Source organism: Pogona vitticeps, chromosome 2 (assembly GCF_051106095.1).
Source record: "Pogona vitticeps strain Pit_001003342236 chromosome 2, PviZW2.1, whole genome shotgun sequence".
Taxonomy (NCBI): Eukaryota; Metazoa; Chordata; class Lepidosauria; order Squamata; family Agamidae; genus Pogona; species Pogona vitticeps.
In genome coordinates this window covers 97,182,450-97,202,964 of record NC_135784.1, presented here as the reverse complement: position 1 = coordinate 97,202,964, position 20,515 = coordinate 97,182,450, and positions in this window count along the sequence as shown.

The following is a 20,515-nucleotide window of genomic DNA, read 5'->3' as shown; positions in this document are numbered from 1 at the left end:
TGTGAGGTTAGGCAAAAATCCTCACAAGTCTGCATTGCCAAGTCTTTTTGTCTCAAATGTTAGATCTCTACCCAACAAGATTGAGGAGTTGGAACTTACTATCTCCCTACAGAAAAATATTCGAGACTGTTGCGTTATGATCTTTACAGAGACATGGCTTGACTCTTCCATCCCAGGGGAGGTAATTGAACTACAAGGACGCAGAGTACATTGAGCAGACAGGTCTATTGAATCTGGGAAGAGCAGAGGTGGAGGGGTTTGTGTTTACACAAACAATAACTGGAGCACAGATGTTAAAATAATGGACATTCACTGTTCTCCTGATTTGGAGTATTTGGCAGTGAAATGCCACCCCTTTTACCTGCCTCATGAGTTTAATGTTGTTATAATAACAGCAATATATATACCTCCTGATGCTAACACAACCACAGCTTTGAGTTGTTTGTTAACTGCTATCAGCAAACAGCAGCAGGCCTACCCAGATGGAGTGCTGGTGGTAGCAGGTGATTTCAAGCAAGCCAATTTAAAGACTGTCCTTCCTAACTTTTATCAGTATGTGGACTGTCCCACTAGACGGGAAAATACCTTGGATCAGGTATATAGTAACATCATGCATGGATATAAGACGAAGCCATTGCCTAGCTTGGGACAGTCAGATCATATATCTCTGTTTTTGATTCCATCATACAGACCTCTTGTTAAAAGAATCAGACCATCAATTAGAGAAATACAAGTGTGGCCAGTGGATGCATCTGAGCAACTTCAAGATTGCTTTAGGAGCACTGATTGGGCACTGTTTGAGGAGGACAATGTTGATACTTATGCCTCGACAGTACTGTTTTATATCAAAAACTGCATCGATGTTGTTACCACCACCAGACAAGTACGAGTGTTTTCTAATAACAAGCCTTGGCTAAATAGAGAAGTGTGCCTTTTATTAAAAGCCAGAAATGCTGCTTTTCATTCTGGTGATGTACTACAGTATAAAGAGGCCAGAGCTAAACTGAAAAGGGGCATTAGGGATGCCAAAGCTATGTACAGCCAGAGAATTGAGCAACATCTTGAAGTTCTGACACTCGTCGAGTATGGCATGGCCTACGACAAATCACGGGGCAGAGTAACAAAAACAGTCTGTGTAGCAGCAGTGATTTTTTGGCTGAGCAGTTAAATCAATTTTTCAGCCGTTTTGAGGTGGAAACAGGAACAACCATTATTCCAGCACCTACTGTCTATAATACATCACTAGAATCTACCATCGACAGACAACCACTAGTACTGCAGATTTCAGATGTGAGACGCGCTTTCCAGAATATTAATGTTCGAAAGGCAGCTGGACCAGATGAAATCATGGGACGAGTTGTTAGGGGCTGTGCTGCAGAATTAGCTGGAGTTTTTACGGATATTTTCAATCTATCCTTGTTGCAGTGTTCAGTCCCCACTTGCCTGAAGACATCTATTATAGTGCCAGTCCCCAAGCAGTCAGCTGTGGTATCTCTCAATGATTATAGACCAGTAGCTTTAACATCTGTTATTATGAAATGTTTTGAGAAATTGGTGCTGGATTACATTAAGGCTAGTCTTCCACCTTCTTTGGACCCATGGCAATTTGCATACAGGAAAAATAGATCTACTGATTATGCTGTGTCCATTGTACTCCATACTGTATTGAGCCACTTAGAACAACAGGGAACTTACGCGAGGCTGTTGTTTGTGGATTATAGCTCTGCTTTTAATACCATTCTACCAAATAGGTTGTTTTTTAAAATGATCAACCTGGGATTGCCTCAGGAGATCTGCATGTGGATAAAGGATTTTCTGACAGATAGGCCACAGTCAGTAAGGATGGGATCTCACCATTCTTCAACCCTGGTACTAAGTACAGGAGCTCCCCAGGGAGCTAAGTGTGCTAAGTCCCTTCCTCTATTCCCTGTACACACATGATTGCACCCCACTGTATAACACCAATGCAATTATTAAATTTGCGGATGATACGACAGTGGTGGGGCTCATAAATAAGAACAATGAGTCTGCTTATAGAAAGGAAGTACAAAGGTTGATACTTTGGTGTAAAGAAAATCATCTCACACTTAACATAAAAAAACTAAAGAACTCATAATTGATTTTAGAAGGAAATGTACATTTACCACTGTACATAAACGGTGAGGAAGTGGAGAGAGTTGGTAGTTTTAAATTTCTGGGTACTTACATCTCAGAGGACATCTCATGGACTATAAATGCCAAGATGCTAATGAAGAAGGCACAGAAGAGGCTGTATTTCCTGAGAATGCTCGGCAAGTTAAATTTATCTCAGCATTTACTTCTGTCATACTATCGTAGCACCATTAAGAGTGTCCTAACCTATGGCATTCTGGCACGGTTTGGGAGTAGCTCTGTAGCAGACAAAAAAGCTCTACAGAGAACCATTAAAATTGCCCAGAATATCATCAGGCTCCAGCTACCAACCCTGGATGACATCTTCACATCCTGCTGTCTGAGGAAGTCACACAGCATCCTGAGAGACTCTTCCCATCCTGCTTATAACTGTTTTGAACTGTTACCGTCTGGCAGAAGATATAGAACAATTAAGACTCAGACCACACGTTTTTGAAATAGTTTTTATCCCAGAGCTATAATTGCAATTAATAATGAGCTTAAAGACCACCAGTAGTGAATAATTAGTTGGACTGTGTTACTTGGCCTGCGGTGTAGATGTTTGTATTTTTAGTGGGGGATTTTTTAGTGGGTGGGGAGTGTTTGGGGAATTTTATGTGTGTGCATGTGTCTGGTCTCTGGGTGTCTGTGAATTTCGTTGTATGGGTATACTGTCTATATACTTACAATGACAATAAATTATTATTATTATTTCATTAACATCTGGAGGGCCACTCCTAGATTTGAAGGAGCAAATGCCCATTTGGTCTAGTCCCTGCCATTGAGTGAGAATTCTCACTTGGCACCCACCTCGAAACAAACCTGCACCAGGATCAAATAACTTTTCCTGCCAAGGCTACTTTGACTAAAAACCATCAGCATCCATAATCCAGCAGCAGATGTGGTCGAAGAACCCAAATGTGGGTGGGTGTTTTTTTACTACACCCGCTGCTGGATTGTGGATCCTAATGGAGGCACAGCTGCAACACTTCTGTTCAGTAGGTCACCAAAATCCAAGGCATCTGTGCCTAGGTGATTCCTTCCCCAATGTGTGTGAACTACTTTCCATTTGTTTCATAACTGTAAGCAAGGCAGTAGTCAGTAAATGAAGCAGGACTAGAGACAGTTGCCAGCTTGGATGACTTTAAAAAGGGATTAGGTACTGTCATGGAGATGATGGCCAAAAGTGGCTAAACAACATAAGATGGCCACGGATCACCACCAGTGTACACTGATAATAGATATGAAGTGATACCATGACTTTCGTGTCCTGTATGTGGGCTCCCCAGAGTTAACTGACTGGCCACTGTGTCAACAGAATGTTGAGGGAGCTGGGCCTCTGGCCCAACCCAGCAAGGGTCTTCTTATGTGTTACATACAGCACTGATGTTACCTGTCTGTCATGGGTTTGGAGGGAAAGTTCCATCCTATGGGGAGTGGAAGGCGGGACATCAGGAGGAGGGGCTGTACTGTATATATATGTGGAGTTTGTGTGGAGAAGTAGGGAGAGCTGAAGGAGAAGCTGGGAAGAAGAAGCTTGAGTGGGAGTCTGTGTGTCAGACAGGGTACTACTGTGTGTCAGTCAGTACCAACCTGATAGGTTCAGGTGTCTGTATGGTTAGCCAGAACTGATAGGTTCAGGGTCTGTGCTTTCTTTAAAGGTGTTCTGTGTGAACCAAACTGGTGTATGTATGATTGAGACAAAGCCACGTTACTGTATCTTATTCACTTGATCATTTTATTTTCCCTGTGTGTGATTTAAATAAACCTTATTCCTTTGTTTGTTGAAAATCCATTCCTGGTCTGTGTGACTCCTTACAGGGAATGGTTGGTGGCAGCTTAGTGAAACTGTGGCATATCCCAGTAGGTCTGGGGTTGTCACATTGATTGGTGTCCAGCGTGTGGGATACAACTGGTCCAGTTGTCCAGTGGTCCAGCAAAGCCTTGGCAAGTGTGCCCAGAGCAAGGGGGGTCTAGTCAGGGACAATCTGAGAGCGCGTAGGTAATCTTCTAGGCTTACCTCACGGGGAGGTAGGCTAGTGGAGGAACGTGTAACCTCAGATTGGGGACTAGATTAGGGAGCTCTGAGGCAACCTGTTTTGGCGGGAAAAAGGCTGAGGCAAAGCTGAGTGAAGTAGCAGTGATCTAGCCTGTCTGCTGAGAGGCCTAGCAGAGGGGGGTGGACTCTGGCTGGCAACAGTTGCAAGTTAGTGCTGAAAGAACAGCAGCAATCTATAGAAGGCTGGTTCTGAGGCAAAAGAGAAAAAAAAAGTGGTCGCTTTATTTTGAGGCTTGACTTTTGAAAGCAGCCTGTTCTGGGGGGGGATTATGCCCTTGACTCGAAGCCGAATGGCAGAAATGGGTGAAGCGAGGGAACCCCAGGTGGACCAAGGTTCTGAGGATGAATTTGGCTCAGTGCAGGATGAGAGCACAGGAGAACAGAACCCAGAACTCAGGAAAATGCTCATAGCCCAACAGCATGAACTGAGGGTGAGGGAAATGGAGGAAAGATTAGAGAGAGAAAGAAGGGAGGAAAGGGAAAGGCAAAGACAATTCGAAATAGAGAGAATGGAAAGAGAAGAAAGATTGGAGAGAGAGAAAATGGCGTTTGAGTTAAGAAAATTGGAACTGATGAATCAGAACAATAATAACAATAGAGATTCTGAGGTGGGCCAATTGTCTAAAACTGACCTGAAGAAATTCCCTGTATACCACAAGGGAGATTGCCCTGAGGTGTTCTTTTCCCTCGTGGAAAGAGCGTTTGTGGACTTCTCAGTAAGGGAAACTGAGAAGATGACCATCATGCGATCTTTAATCAGTGGCAGCCTGGCAGAAGTCTATGCAGAGATGCCAGAGGAGCTGTTAAAAGATTTCGCAGAGTTTAAAAAACTGGTGTTTGCCAGACATGGGATAAATGCGGAACAGCTGAGGCAAAGATTCAGGTCACTCACAAAGAAACCAGAGCAGACTTTTACCCAAGTGGGGGCCCAACTGGTGAGGCTGCTAGAGAAATGGCTGTCACAGGAGGGAACAGAGACCTTCCAGCAGCTCAAAGACCTGATAGCGCTGGAACAGTTTTATTCAGTCCTGCATGGGGAACTGAAGTTCCAGGTGAGGGAAAGGAAACCGAAATCTGTGGCAGAGGCGGCCGAGATCGCAGATTTTATTTCCCAAATAAGAAAGCCCTTAGGTGAGGGGAAATCTATAGGTAAACCTAAAGAAACCTACAGCAAGTACTCTCAGGGACCAGGGAAAAACCAGCAAGTGGGAGGGGCCCATGGTGAAGGGAAGCCCTCAGACATGAAACCAAGACCTCAGATTTTGGAGGGAAAACCAAAACAAGATGAGAAAGACTCAAAATACAGCGGAAAATGTTATTTCTGTCAAGGAAAGGGCCATCTAATCTCAGAGTGTGAGAAATTAAAGCAGCTAAAAGGAAATGTGTCTCATGATTTGAGTGGAACCAAGCCAAAAGCTGTGTTCTGTGTCCAGAAAGAGCCAAGCTCCTTGTCACTGAGGGAGCCTGTTGCCATGGCTACTCAATCTGGAACAGTTACATCTGCTGATCAGGCTGAGGAAAATGGTCCTCTTGTGGAGGTCAAGCGCTGCTTGCTAGTGAGAACAGATTCGCAGTTGTTTGAAACCGCAGGGGTGGACGTAGGAATACTTGACCATCAGTATAGGGGGCTGAGGGATACTTGTTCCCAGGTGACCCTGTGCCATCCAGATATTATTCCTAGGGAGTATATAATCCCGAATGAGAGCATGAAGGTGGCAGGGATTGAGGGACAGGTGATCTCGCTGCCAGTAGCTGAGGTACCTGTGAGCTTTCAAGGCTGGAGGGGAGTTTGGCGGCTAGCGATTTCATCGACTCTGCCAGCAGCCGTGCTCGTGGGAAATGACCTGGCTGAACATGTGAAACGGGTGCTAGTGATTACACGCTCACAAGCCACCACGGGGACAGTTCAGGGGGGTACTGATGAGCCCGAGACGGAAGCAGAGGGGAGTTCCGAAGCTGTGGTGGAAACCTTAACCACAGACAGCCGATTTGGCCAAGAGCAAAAGGCAGACGCCACTCTCCAAAAGTGTTTTGAACAGGTGACAGACGCCCAGCTAACACCTGAAACCCCAGTGAGATTTCAAGAGAAAAAGGGAATTTTATATAGAGAGACCCTGAGGAATATCTCAAAAGGGGGAGATGGGATCAGAAGTCAGCTAGTGGTACCTGAAAAGTATCGCCCCATGATCTTACAAAGGGGGCACTCTGACATGTTTGCTGCGCACTTAGGGGTGAACAAAACACAGCAAAGAATCACACAGAATTTTTACTGGCCTGAAACAGGGAAACAGATCAAGGAGTTCTGTAAACAATGTGATGTGTGTCAGAGGCAGGGGAATAACCGGGACAGGACCAAAGCAAAGTTGTGCCCTTTGCCTGTGATTGACACCCCGTTCAAATGTATAGGAGTGGACATTGTGGGACCTTTGCCCAAGGCCACAAAGAGGGGGAACAGGTTCATTCTCACCATTGTGGACCATGCCACGAGGTACCCTGAAGCCATTCCCTTGACTAACATTGAAACTAACACAGTGGCAGATGCCTTGGTGGGGTATATGTCCAGGATGGGATTTGCCTCAGAAATAATCACAGATTTGGGCGCATCGTTTACATCGAAGCTCATGAAACGGTTATGGCAAATCTGTGGAATTAAACACAAGGAAACCACTGCCTATCACCCTGAAAGTAATGGGTTAACGGAGAAGTTCAATGGGACTCTGATGCGCATGATTAGGGCTTACTTGGCAGAGAATCCAAACAATTGGGACCAGAAGCTGCAATCCCTTTTGTTTGCTTATCGATCAGTGCCACAAGCCAGTACCGGGTTTAGTCCGTTTGAACTTTTGTTTGGGAGAAGGGTGAAAGGGCCACTTGATTTGATCAAACAAAATTGGGAGCAGATCACCCAGGATGACCCACAAGATGTTGTGACATATAGAGACTCTTTAAGGAATGACCTAAAGAGAAACCTAGAGCTAGCAGCAGAGACCCTGCAAGCTCAAAAGGTCAGAAAGAAAGCTTGGGATGACCAGAAAGCCAGGGAGAGGCACTTTGACCCAAGGGAGGAAGTGCTTTGGCCTAGGCTCTGCAAAGAGAACAAACTGCAGCTGGGTAGCCCAGAAATAAAATACTTGGGTCACATAGTAGGGGGAGGAGTGATCAAACCCCTAGAGGCCAAGATAGAAGCAGTTCGTGATTGGCCCAGACCCAACACCAAGAAAAAAGTCAAATCATTTCTTGGGTTGGTGGGCTACTACAGAAAGTTCATCCCGAGGTTTAGCGAGATTGCGGCTCCGCTGACCGATCTGACGAGGAAGAAGACTGATGACCGCATCCCGTGGACCAGCGACTGTGAGGAGGCGTTCCAGAGGTTGAAGGAGGCCCTCATCAACTATCCAGTGCTGCGTGCTCCAGACTTCGACCGGGAGTTCATCATCTACACCGATGTGTCTAACAGCGGGGTAGGAGCAGTTCTTTGCCAGGAGGATGAGAATGGTGACCAGCATCCAGTGTCCTACCTGAGTAGGAAACTCCAGAAAGGTGAGAGACATTTGGCAGCCGTGGAAAAGGAGTGCCTGGCCATAGTCTACGCGATCCAGAAGGCCAAGCCTTACATCTGGGGAAGACATTTTGTTCTGTGCACTGACCACTCACCATTGCAATGGTTAAAGACAATGAAAACCCACAATAGTAAACTTATGAGGTGGGCTTTAAACCTGCAAGACTATGACTTTGAAGTGAAGGTGGTCAGAGGGTCAGTGAACTGTGTTGCTGACGCCTTGTCAAGAAGACCCGAAGAATGAAGACGGCGAAAGAAACATGGACTATGTATATATTTTGGTGATCAAAAGGTTAAATGTACTTGTTTATTAAACATGCTTGATTTGTATGAATAAAGGTAACTTGATGTATTGTAAATGGTATATGTTTAAATGCCTAATTGATATGTTTATCCTAGAGTAAGTATGGTATTGTATGTTAATGTATAACTGTTTTTGTATGTTTTGGATCCAGGTTGTTTTTTGGAGAAAAGCACTTTAGCTTTCCCCCTACAAAACAACTTATAAAGAGGGGAGGTGTTACATACAGCACTGATGTTACCTGTCTGTCATGGGTTTGGAGGGAAAGTTCCATCCTATGGGGAGTGGAAGGCGGGACATCAGGAGGAGGGGCTGTACTGTATATATATGTGGAGTTTGTGTGGAGAAGTAGGGAGAGCTGAAGGAGAAGCTGGGAAGAAGAAGCTTGAGTGGGAGTCTGTGTGTCAGACAGGGTACTACTGTGTGTCAGTCAGTACCAACCTGATAGGTTCAGGTGTCTGTATGGTTAGCCAGAACTGATAGGTTCAGGGTCTGTGCTTTCTTTAAAGGTGTTCTGTGTGAACCAAACTGGTGTATGTATGATTGAGACAAAGCCACGTTACTGTATCTTATTCACTTGATCATTTTATTTTCCCTGTGTGTGATTTAAATAAACCTTATTCCTTTGTTTGTTGAAAATCCATTCCTGGTCTGTGTGACTCCTTACAGGGAATGGTTGGTGGCAGCTTAGTGAAACTGTGGCATATCCCAGTAGGTCTGGGGTTGTCACATTATGTTCTTTAATTATACCGTAAACTGGAGGAGGGCCAGTCAGAAAGCTGAGGAAAGAGGGTAGTAGTGGCTTGAGGGGATCTCAAGGTCCAGAAGGGAGTTGTGGCGGGGCAGTGGGGGAGGGAAGGAGAGGCCTTGAAGCTCTGCATGTTGCCCGCATGCCAGAGATTTTTCCCCTTGTTTTACAGAATTCTAATTCTGCCAAAACTTTGAGGAAGATACTCTTTTCCTCTTCAAAATGTAGTTGCTTAAAATATATGAAGTAGCTGAACTTGTTCCACATAGGAAACAGGCCCCATTTGCAATCCAGGACATGCTGGATTGACAGTCCATGTATGTGGGGTACTGCCTCTGCATGTGTTAAGGTCAGTGACTTGATGATGAACACAGAGCAACTGTATAGCCTTTCCATCCAGAAGAAATAAATGTTCTATCTCTTGTGCAGTAGATCTTTGTGAAAGAAAAGCACAGCTCTATTTAGAAATGGAGAAAAGGGGTAAAAAACTAACTGTACATGCTTAGCTGGATTTAAGCTCCATAGTGCTTACTTCCAAAGTATGCAGTGATGACCCAGTGACTTTGTTCAGCTGGAGCTAGTTAATTGTTTTGGTACACTCAAAAAATGTTTTGCTTTTAAAACTACTTCCAAGCCACACTTTTAAATGTACTTTCATTTTCAGGACACCTGTTTCTGCACCCCCTTAGCTGTATTTTAACACCTTATGCACACAAAATTTCAAATGTTGACAGATTTACCAGGGTGAAGTTTCTACTGGAATCCAAGATTCCTTCCATCAGTGAAAGCCCTTTTCCACTCTGAGTACTTCTAAGGTTCCCTCATTGTAGCCAAAATGTTGGCCCTGTAGACAAAATAGGAAGGATGTGAAAAGTTGCTGTTCTGTTGTGTACTATCAAATTGTTTCTGATTTATGGTAATTATATAAGGACTTCTGAAAGGCCCTATCACCATGGTTACCTTCAGTGATTCACACAATCTCATGCTTAGTCTCCCCCCCACTGCCTTCTATGTTTCCAGCATCATTGTGTTTTCTAATGAATCTTGTCTTTTCATTATGTGCCTGAAATATGACAACCTCATGTGGACAATTCAGACTTATTTGATCTAGCACTCATTTATTTGTCTTCCATCAGTCTACGATATGTGTAAATGCCATATTTTGATTTATTCTTTTACTGTTAGCTTTTTTCACTGTCTAGCTTTCATACCTGTTCATAGCAATTAGTAATACCATGGTATCGATGATCTTGGTCTTGGTCTCCAGTAACCATCTTTACTCTTGATTATCTATTCTAGTACCCTCATAGTGTCTTTCCAAGTCTCAGCCGTTTCTGATTTCTTAGCTGCAGTCTCCATGTGGATTTATGTTTGAACCGAGGTATAGAAAACAGATTCAATTTCTTCACCAGCAGCATTAATTTGTGTCTTCTTGATTTTCTACAGCAATCCTTTCACACTTTTGTCTCAGTCGTCATTTCAAGGCACTGCTGTTTTGTTTTGTTTTTGCCAATAATAAGGTATCATCCTCACATCCTAAATCATTGGTGTTCTTTAAACCAATGTTCACTTTTCCTTTATCTGAATCTAATCTATTTTTGTTCTGCATATAAACTGAACAGATACAGAGATGAAATACACTCTTGTCTGACCCCTTTGCACGTTTGGAAACAGTTCTGTTTCTCCACAGTTTCCCCTCAAACTATTAGTCAGAATATAAGTTACATATTAGACGAAAAAAATGTTGTGCCAAACCTATATTTTAGAATGATCTATACTTTACAGTCCTCTGTAATGAGCAAACAGAATTTTCCCCCAAATTTGTCAGTATGATGCATTAGCCAATGTACATTTGCAAAAAACAGGTCTTTAGTGCTGTTTTCTTCATTGCATCTGACATTCATTGCCACTGACAACAGGTATAGCCATGGTGTGGGAATACCGAGCTGCTTCAGATGGGCTCAAATTTCCAGTGCTAGATGAACTCTGTCCAAGAGTACCAACCACACTTGCAGGTATAATAGCTGAGCATCTGGCTATAATCTTTGAGAACTCTTGGTGAACAAGTGATTCCCTGGAGACTGCAGGAAAACAAATCCTCAGCTTTAAAAAGGAAAAGAAAGATGATATGGACAAGTACCACCTAGTCAGTTTGACATCAATACCAGGAAAAGTCCTAAAACAGATAATGAAACAGTCTGTAAGCACTTAGAAAAAAAAAAACAGCGACTGAAATCCTATTGCTTAGCCTAAGAAAAATTTTAACTTTCAGTCCAGTAGTAGCTAGCAAATAATTTTTTTTCACTCTCCTTCTCCGAGACATGCATGTGCCTGCTTGGTGTGTGTGTGCACACTCCTGAGAATCATGGTGTAGCATATCTTGATTTCAGCAAGGCTTTTGATAAGGTCTCTTATTCTTTTGGCCAAGCTGGTAACCTGTGGGGCAAATTATATTACCATTAAGCTGGTTTGTATCAGTTTGACAGTTGAGATTCAAAGAGTGTTCGCATCCTGGAGAAAAGTGACTGATGACATGCCACAGGATTCTATCCTAGGCCCAGTTTTGTGACGGCCACATTTATAACTCTGTGTTCAGTTACTTGAAGCATGTATATACTATAAAGAAATTTCTAGTTTCGCATAATTTTATGAGCCATGTTCCTGCTTTATTTCTGATGCTTAGATTAAATCCTCCAAAGACAGACATTTTAGTATTATTTTCTGCTTTTTACTCCAGTCACCTATGATTATCTGTAGATCCTATTTTGGTGTGTGATCAATTTCCTGCTGACATTGACACGTAAGCTTTCAATTTCTTTTTCTTTAGCATCTTTAGTTGGAGGATAGATTTGAACAATGGCCATGTTGATAGGCTTTCCATGAAATCTGACTGCTATTAATCTGACTTTCATTATACCCCCTAACTGCTTGTGCTACATCTTACCATGCTGTTAGTGCCAAACCATTTCTTCTAAATTTGCTGTTTCCAGAGTAATACACTTGTAATTATCTGATTGAAAATGTCCTATTCCAATCACATATAATATTCCGTTTATGACTTTAAACTTACCTTCATTCCTACTGAATGAACGTGGCACAATAATAACAACAACAATAGTACTTCTCACATTCTATATCAGACCAATAGATCTACTTTTGGCATCTGTGCATATCAAGCAAATAGATGTCCTCTCAACTTTAATCTTGACAGCATCTTAAAAAGCAGAGACATCACCTTGCCAACAAAAGTCCGAATAGTCAAAGCTATGGTTTTTCCTGTTGTGATGTATGGAAGTGAGAGCTGGACCATAAAGAAAGCAGACCGCGGAAGAATGGATGCCTTTGAATTGTGGTGCTGGAGGAGGCTCTTGAGAATCCCCTGGACTGCAAGGAGAGCAAACCTATCAATTCTAAAGGAAATCAACCCTGAGTGCTCACTGGAAGGACAGATCCTGAAGCTGAAGCTCCAGTACTTTGGCCATCTCACGAGAAGAAAAGACTCCTTGGAAAAAACCTTGATATTAGGAAAGTGTGAAGGCAAGAGGAGAAGGGGACGACCAAGGATGAGATGGCTGGACAGAGTCTGCGAAGCTACCAACATGAATTTGACCAAACTCCGGGAGGCAGTGGAAGACAGGAGGGCCTGGCGTGCTCTGGTCCATGGGGTCACGAAGAGTCGGACACAACTAAACGACTAAACGAACAACTTTAATCTGGTTGCTTCACCAGGAAAAACACAATTCATACTTATCCTTTGTGCTTCCTCAGTAGCTTTCAAGATGGCATACCTCTTGTGTGGGCTGTTGCAGTTCAGAGGCATTGTTGGCAACAAAGTGCAAGGGGGCCTCCTCAGATCATCTCCTCTGTTACCTGCATTCTGGTTCAGTAGAAGAGCACACGCTTTACATGGAGGGACTCCCAGGTTCGGTTTACCTGACATCTCCAGGAAAGGCTAGGAAAGGCCTGAAATCTTGGAGAGCTGCTGCCAGTTTCTGTTGAAAACACTTTCCTAGATAAACCGACAGTCTTTTCCCATATAACTTAAGTAGCCTATGTTTTACATTCCCAAGTCTGAAGAGAAATTGCACACACAGAAAGCCAAAACAAACTGAAATGTATACTGGTTGCTTGATTTTTTTTTTTTTTTTTTTTGACATGGATGTGGTAGACAAGAGAGCTTGAGCACTTCACAGGGTTCAAGGAATTTCTAGCTTCATATGAACAACTGTTACACCATTCCTGTGAATACCTCCGGTGCCTGGACTGCATTGCAAAAGCTGATCCTTTTTCTTAAAAACACCAAAAACTTGGCAGTAAGATTATTTTTTTTCATCTTGCTACCTCCTATGTTCGAAACAAATAAAAGAAAGAAAAACCTGTTTCACATGAGGGACAGCTGGTCCCTTCCATCGTGTCTCACTGCAAGACGCAATGGCTGAAGAAAGGCAAAAAGAAAATGTGGTGAACAGGTGTCTTCATTCTAGGGTTGCAATATTGTCTGTTTCATTGGGTTTCACCCAGATGGCAGGCATGCCATCTGCTACCTGTTTGGATGATGACTCCCAAGTTTTGAGTAGCTGAAAAGAAGGCCTGCCTCTCCCACAGGAACAGGCGTGGTACTGGCTGATGTCTCAAGGACATGTCTTGTGACTGCTGGGCAGCAAAACAAGAACCAACGTTTTTAATTGGTGGCAACTCACCACTGAAATGTACACCCCTAGGGGTACATGGGTATATGTAGAAGATGGTAAAGACATGGCAGAGGGCCTTATCTTCTCTGGCATTCCAGCTGTGGCATGTCTTGCACGTCTTTGCCTCAGAGGCCTCAAGGGCCGTCTTTCAGGGCCATGTTAAAATTTCTCAGGCGAACACTTTTTTTTTGAGCTTTTCACGGATTTCAACCCAAGTGTGTTATAATCCATGCAAGTTCATACAGAAATAAATATGTTAAGATTTTAATTAGGTACAACAGAACTTTTATTTTTGTTTTTCCTGAAACAGACTAATATGATTAACCCTCTGAAAATTTAAAACTTGGCTTTTCAAAATTTTTACAACCTTGAGATCATAGCTTTGCTCAGTTGTGGATTTCTATTTTCCTGAATACAGTGTATACTATTTTAAATGATTTAAAATGTCTACCTTCTTATTTTATGTTGGCATAAAATGCAGTAGGTGCAAGGTGATCAGGCATAAATGTCGATTATATCATGTCTCAGCAATGTTAATATTTAATTTAATTTAAAACTTCCTATCCCCCTTCAGGTTCCAAGGGTCCCTAGGGATCCCATTTGCCCTGAGAAAGCCTTCTGGAAACTTGAGTGTGTGTGTGCCAAGATTACTGATGATAATCCCAATCTAGCAACAGGATTATTGGTGCTGATTTTCTGATTTTTTTCCCAAAGGAAATTTTACATTAAAATAAAATAAAGGTTGGCATTGTTAGGTGATGATATCTACAGCCAGTGAGTTGTTTAAATTTTTATAACTTGTATAGCTATGATTTATTATCTGTACCCGAATTTGAGATCTTTCAATAGCATGATATAAATGTTTAAATAAATACATACATAGGTACACAGTCATTCATGCCAGAACCTAAACCTATATATGTGGAGTCATGCTTACAGTTTCATTGGACAGTACAGGCTTTGCATGGCAAAGCCTGAAAAAGAAACGAAAGAAAGAAAGAAAGAAAGAAAGAAAGAAAGAAAGAAAGAAAGAAAGAAAGAAAGAAAGAAAGAAAGAAAGAAAGAAAGAAAGAAAGAAAGAAAGAAAGAAAGAAAGAAAGGAAGGAAGGAAGAGCGAACAAGTACTGTATTTAGGGTGAAAGCCTTGCTGAACTCCAAGCTCGCATGCTATGCATATTTTGAATAGATTTTTTAAAAGTCTTTTGATGAATGCAAATAGGATGGTTTCCCACTTGCTAACAAGCATTCATTAGACAATGCAGCTTTATAAAACTGTATCTAATTTTATGAATCATCCACTGCTTATTCAAGACAGCAGTGGCAACAACATTTTTTGCTTCCCCTGTCATTCAGAACTGAAACTGGATTGTTACAATGGACCATTTGTCTGGAAATATAGTTACTGTCTCTCACAACAGCTGCAAGGAGTCTGGCACCACAGCACTTGCCAATGGCACTTTTGCAGAGGGGGAAAAGAAGCATGGACTGCGTGTCTGTCTATCGTCATCCTTACTGTGAAGAAGGGAAATCACTAAGATGAGCACCTTGCTGGAAAGGACAAGAGAGTGGGAAGACACGGAGAGTTAGAACACAGGCAGAGTTCTAACTCCTGTCCTCTGAAGACGCTGACCACAGGGACTGGGGAAACGTTAGGAAGAACAACCTCCAGAACACGGCCAAAGAGCCCGAAAAATCTACAACAACCAATAGGGTGCTTTTGTTTACTCAAACCACTAAACCATCTATTCTAATGTGTTTTTTGCTACTGCAGAAGCTCTAGAATATTCCGAAGAAGCTCCGTGCAGGCGCGGATCACCCACAGTGTGATTCACAGAGGCCAGGAAGAAGAATTGTGGGGGACACCATGGGCCAATGGCCAGAGTTTCAAACAGGAGTCCCCCCAGCACCACCGTCTGAGCTCACTCTTTCAGAAAGGACCGGAGTCACTGTATCCCAGAGATGACTCAGGACGTACACCATGGTTAATGGTCTCAAAAGCTGCCAAGAGATCCAGCATGAATCAGCGATGACATGCTCCCCCTGTTCCGTTCCTGCTGTAGATGGTCCAGGTTAGGCAACCTTCAGTCTCGAAAGACTATGGTAGCGTGCTCTGTATGGAGGGCTTGGAACAGCGCCTAGTGTGGCTGAGAAGGCCAATTCGAGAGTGACAGTCCCTTCCACACTGAAGACAAACCCAGTCTGTCCCCTGTCCGGCTCCCTGGTTTTGCTGCTTATGTGACTTCCTCTTTGCCTCGGCCTGCTGGTCTCTTCAAATTGGGAGAGGCCATGATGCACTGCCTGCCTCCAGGCTGAACGATCAGATGTCAGGGTTTCCCATCTGTTGAGGTCTATTCCTAAGGCCTTCAGATCTCGCTTGCAGCTGTCCTTGTATCGCAGTTGTGGTCTCCCTCTGGGGCGCTTTCCCTGCACTAATTCTCCATAGAGGAGATCCTTTGGAATCCGACCATCAGCCATTCTCACGATGTGCCCAAGCCAACGTAGACGTCGCTGTTTCAGTAATGTATTCATGCTGAAAATTCCAGCTCGTTCTAGGACTGCTCTGTTTGGAACTTTGTCCTGCCAGGTGATGCCAAAAATCCGTCGGAGGCAACGCATATGGAAGGTGTTCAGCTTCCTCTCCTGCCGTGCACAAAGGGTCCAGGACTCACTGCAGTACAGGAGTGTGCTTAGAACACAGGCTCTATAAACCTGGATCTTGGTATGTGTCGTCAGCTTCTTATTGAGCCATACTCTCTTTGTGAGTTTAGAGAACATGGTGGCTGCTTTGCCAATGCGTTTATCCAGCTCGACATCCAGAGAGAGGGTGTCAGAGATGGTTGAGCCGAGGTACACAAAGTCATGAACAACCTCCAATTCTTGTGTGGAGATGGTAATAGAGGGAGGTGAGTCCACGCCCTGGCCCATGACTTGTGGTGCAGGGAGCAAAGACAAAAGCAAATTCCTTAGCAAAATATCAATGAAGGCCTACCTTCATCCCTGAAACCTCCCTGAGCAATGGGCACAGTTCCCAGTAAAAACCCAAATTCAGGGCATCAGGCCCAGCCCCCTCTAGGACCATGTGGTGCAGGGAGCAAAGACAAAAGCAAATTCCTTAGCAAAATATCAATGAAGGCCTACCTTCATCCCTGAAACCTCCCTGAGCAATCTGTAGATGGTCCACCAGGGCAATTAAAGCTGTATCTATCCTATGGCCAGGCCAGGATCCAGACTGAAATGAATCGATAACCCACATCATCCAGAGGCCCCTAGCGCTAATATAGTGGGGTCCAAGGACAGCTTTTCCCAACAAAAGTTATACAGTATAAAACTGCTTCTTTTAGACAGGCGGAGACTCGTCTTCATTCTGCAGAAGCATTCATCTCTCCCCTTACCCACTCAGCCAGTCCCCCTCTGACTGTTTTTGTAAGTCAGGAAATACAAAGGATCCAGAATGCATGAATACTCATTTCTCCAAGGATCCTGTCCACATCCTTGGACTGTACGAGCTGGAATGTATCCCTTATTAGAGGACAAACAGGAGCTAAAGTTATATCTGCAGGATGAGTATCAAGTGTGGATTTGCACACTTACCTGCAATGTATTGAGCAAGTTCTTCACAGCAGACTGATGAGTGCTCCATGTTCTCTCCTTGTGGGCTACAACGTAACAGGCCTCTGACCGCTCCAGACAGAAGCAGTGAGCAACTCTGTGCAAACAGAATGGTGGCAGAAAAGAAAGTCTCTTTTACTGCCAAAGAGCAGATCTTCCGTTGGTTGTTGTGGGTTTTTCGGGCTCTTTGGCCATGTTCTGAAGGTTATTCTTCCTGACGTTTCACCAGTCTCTGTGGCCAGCATCTTCAGAGGACAACACTCTGTGCTCTGGTCATGCTGGAGCGCTGTCCTCTGAAGATGCCGGCCACAGAGACTGGCGAAACGTTAGGAAGAACAACCTTCAGAACACGGCCAAAGAGCCCGAAAAACCCACAACAACCATTAGATCCCGGCCGTGAAAGCCTTCGTGAATATAGTCGACCTTCCACTGAGCTCCAGTCTATGTTCCTTTTGATCTGGTCTGAGTTTTGTGTCATTGTCAGTCTAGCCTCCATTACCTTTGTTTCATTATTACCAGGAAAACAAGTTGCATCCAGTGTCCTGGCCATTTCCCCATGCTGGAGGTCAGCCAGGTTGTTGGCAGAATTGCCTGCTGAAGCAACAGGAAATTCAGCAAGAATTGTCAGGAAACCATTCAGATCCATTAGCTTCACAGGGTGAACCATCTTAACCAGTCCTCCACAACTGCAGAGGCGCTGCGTTCCAGTGAATTTACATGCCATAAGGTGATGGTCTGCCCATGACAATGGAACTATGGTTCTTCCACACTCACATTGCTGATATCCTGCCCAGGACTCTCCCCTCCCCCCAAAAGTCCCAGGTGTGACCTACACCACCACTTAGGAAAACAGGTCAATGGAAGTGTTCATTTCTATTCTATGCCAATTTGCCAGCTAGGAGGTGGGTGGTGCAGGAGAATTCTAGATCTATTCTATCCATGACTTCCTCTGACTGAAGTCCTATTTATTAAATGGGGCAAAGATTGTGTGTTTCAAAAGGGAGAAGGGATCAAAAAGTTGTTTCTGGAAAACAGATACAAAGAAGATTCCAAGTTTCTTCTTACTAAAACATCATGCTGGGACCAATGGCTTATATCAACAGGCTTCCCCATCCCATCCCAAAAGCCCAACGAATGGCCTATACTGTGGTGTGGAGTAGCACACATGCCTGCCTTTTCTCTTTTAACTGGAAGTGGGTCTGAATGTACTTTTAACAGTGAATTGGAAAATGGAAACTTTAGAACACAATTACAGCAGTGACACCACCAGATCCAGTGGCATACTCCTTTGCCTATATGCTGATACAATTGGTAACTCTGATCACACTTGAAAGCAAGAGAGCACATAACATTTAACAGTTTATATAATAAATATATACTTACAATTTGCATTGCACAGCCAAAAAATTCTTATGGAGCATTCTATTATTCTATAAAGTGTAACAGTGACATCTAGTGATCACATCTTAATAATACAGTTCTGCGGCTGTAACAGCAGATGAACCACCCCACAAGTCAGTTGAACAGTGTGTCTAGATTTGCTTTTCTTTTTTTAATTGCATGTTTCACACCTTTTGTATGACAGTTTCTTTCTGATACCTTGCTGCCGAAGGCAACAAAGCTTTGATTGCCGACTCAGCTTCATGTATATTTCATGTCCACATGTTCCTTCTTCTGTAAATTAGGTTTATTTGTTAGTAAGCATGCTTACGATTCTTGACAAGCACTGATCTCCTTCACCATCCAGCTAAGACCTAATATACAGAAGTGCCTTCCCACTCAGGCATAGATGCCTTTATCTGTAGTAAGAGAAATCAGGTCAATCTTTGCCTAGAGGAGAAATTCCCGGACGTCTGTTGCACCAGGCCCCATCGGAAAGAAGCTTATGCCAAATGAAACTAGTTAGTCTTCAAGACACCATCATCAGTCTCTTTGTTGGGCTTACCATATTGCAAAGAAATGGAAGGTTACCATCAAAACCATGTAAATGGCTCAGAATCTCTGGATTAAAATACAAAAATACACATTCAGTATGACCATTAAAAATATTCAGGAGTAGCAAAATTAAAAAACAGAGCTGCACGCACACTCAATTTGGCAAACATATGAATCCAAATCATGTTCTTGTGCATTGTATGCAAGCCATTCATTGGTTCACAGTACCCTAAGGCATTGTGGTTAATTTTCTTTTCTTTATGCCTAGATGTCTTGACTTTTTTTTTCCTTCTCCAAGCAGTGCCTCACCTTAAAATTGGCAGTCGGGTAGCCTTCTTAGCATTTGTTAAGCACAACTGTTTGTTTGTTCATATTTTTAAAAATATTTTAGTATTTTATATAAATAAATGTAAATGTAAATATAATTTATATCCCTAGTTCTTCTTTACTCCAGAAAACACATTAAGTCTGAAGCATCTCGTCTTTGTGCACTGTACGTGGGCTGGCACTTTCCATCACTTTAGATAGAGCCTCAGTGACAAGGGGTGTGAAGGCATTATAAAAAATGCTTGGTACTCCCACATATGCATGAATTGAGGATATCAGCTACAGTATTTGCTAACATAATTACTATTTGCTAGTATGTGTCATGCTTGCACTGGGATGCTTTTTTAGTTTTCTTGTGGTTTTACCACTGCATGACATACTTGTGCATTTTGGTAAGCACGAAAGAGACATCCAAGAGACTCTAGACAAAAGTAGAGCTTTATATGTGTACCATTTTGTTTCCTTTTTTGCAGTTCATGAATGCATCCATGTTCACCAGTAACCAGGTAGCAGGGGCAGGGAGAAATATAATTCTGTACTCTTGTGCCCAGGAAAGCTCACAATATGTCTTGGTGTGCCCAGCAGGGCCCCTTTTATTCTTCTTAGAACAGAGACTGACACATTACATATTAAGATAGCTGTAAAGTTATGTATTTGAAAAAACAGGCTTCAAATGCAATTGATGAGAATCAGGATGGAACTACTAGGCAATCAACCTACATAGAAAGAAAGCAAGATACCACTAAAAAGGTGGAATAAACTATGAAAGAAAACTTCAAGGAGGGCAACTTCGCTTCAGAAGACAGAAGTACGACTTCCTTTCTGCAAGCTTAAACTACAATAAGCCTGAAACAGATGGTACTATATCCAAAGACTGAACTGCATATGTGTGTGATATGATAGCAAAAATAAAGGCTCCACCATGTCATAAGGTATTTGAATTTCCTGTGACTTTTGAAACTATTTATAGGTGCCTCTCTACATATTGGTGAGCTTTTGACAGTTCTACAGCTCTAGCAGATGGATTTGTAGGCTTGGTGACACAGGAACCTTCAATATGAAATTTCATTTAAGGTAGTGGGGAGCTGTAGTTGAGAATTTACTGCAGTGTGTGTGTGTATCATAGATCAGTAGA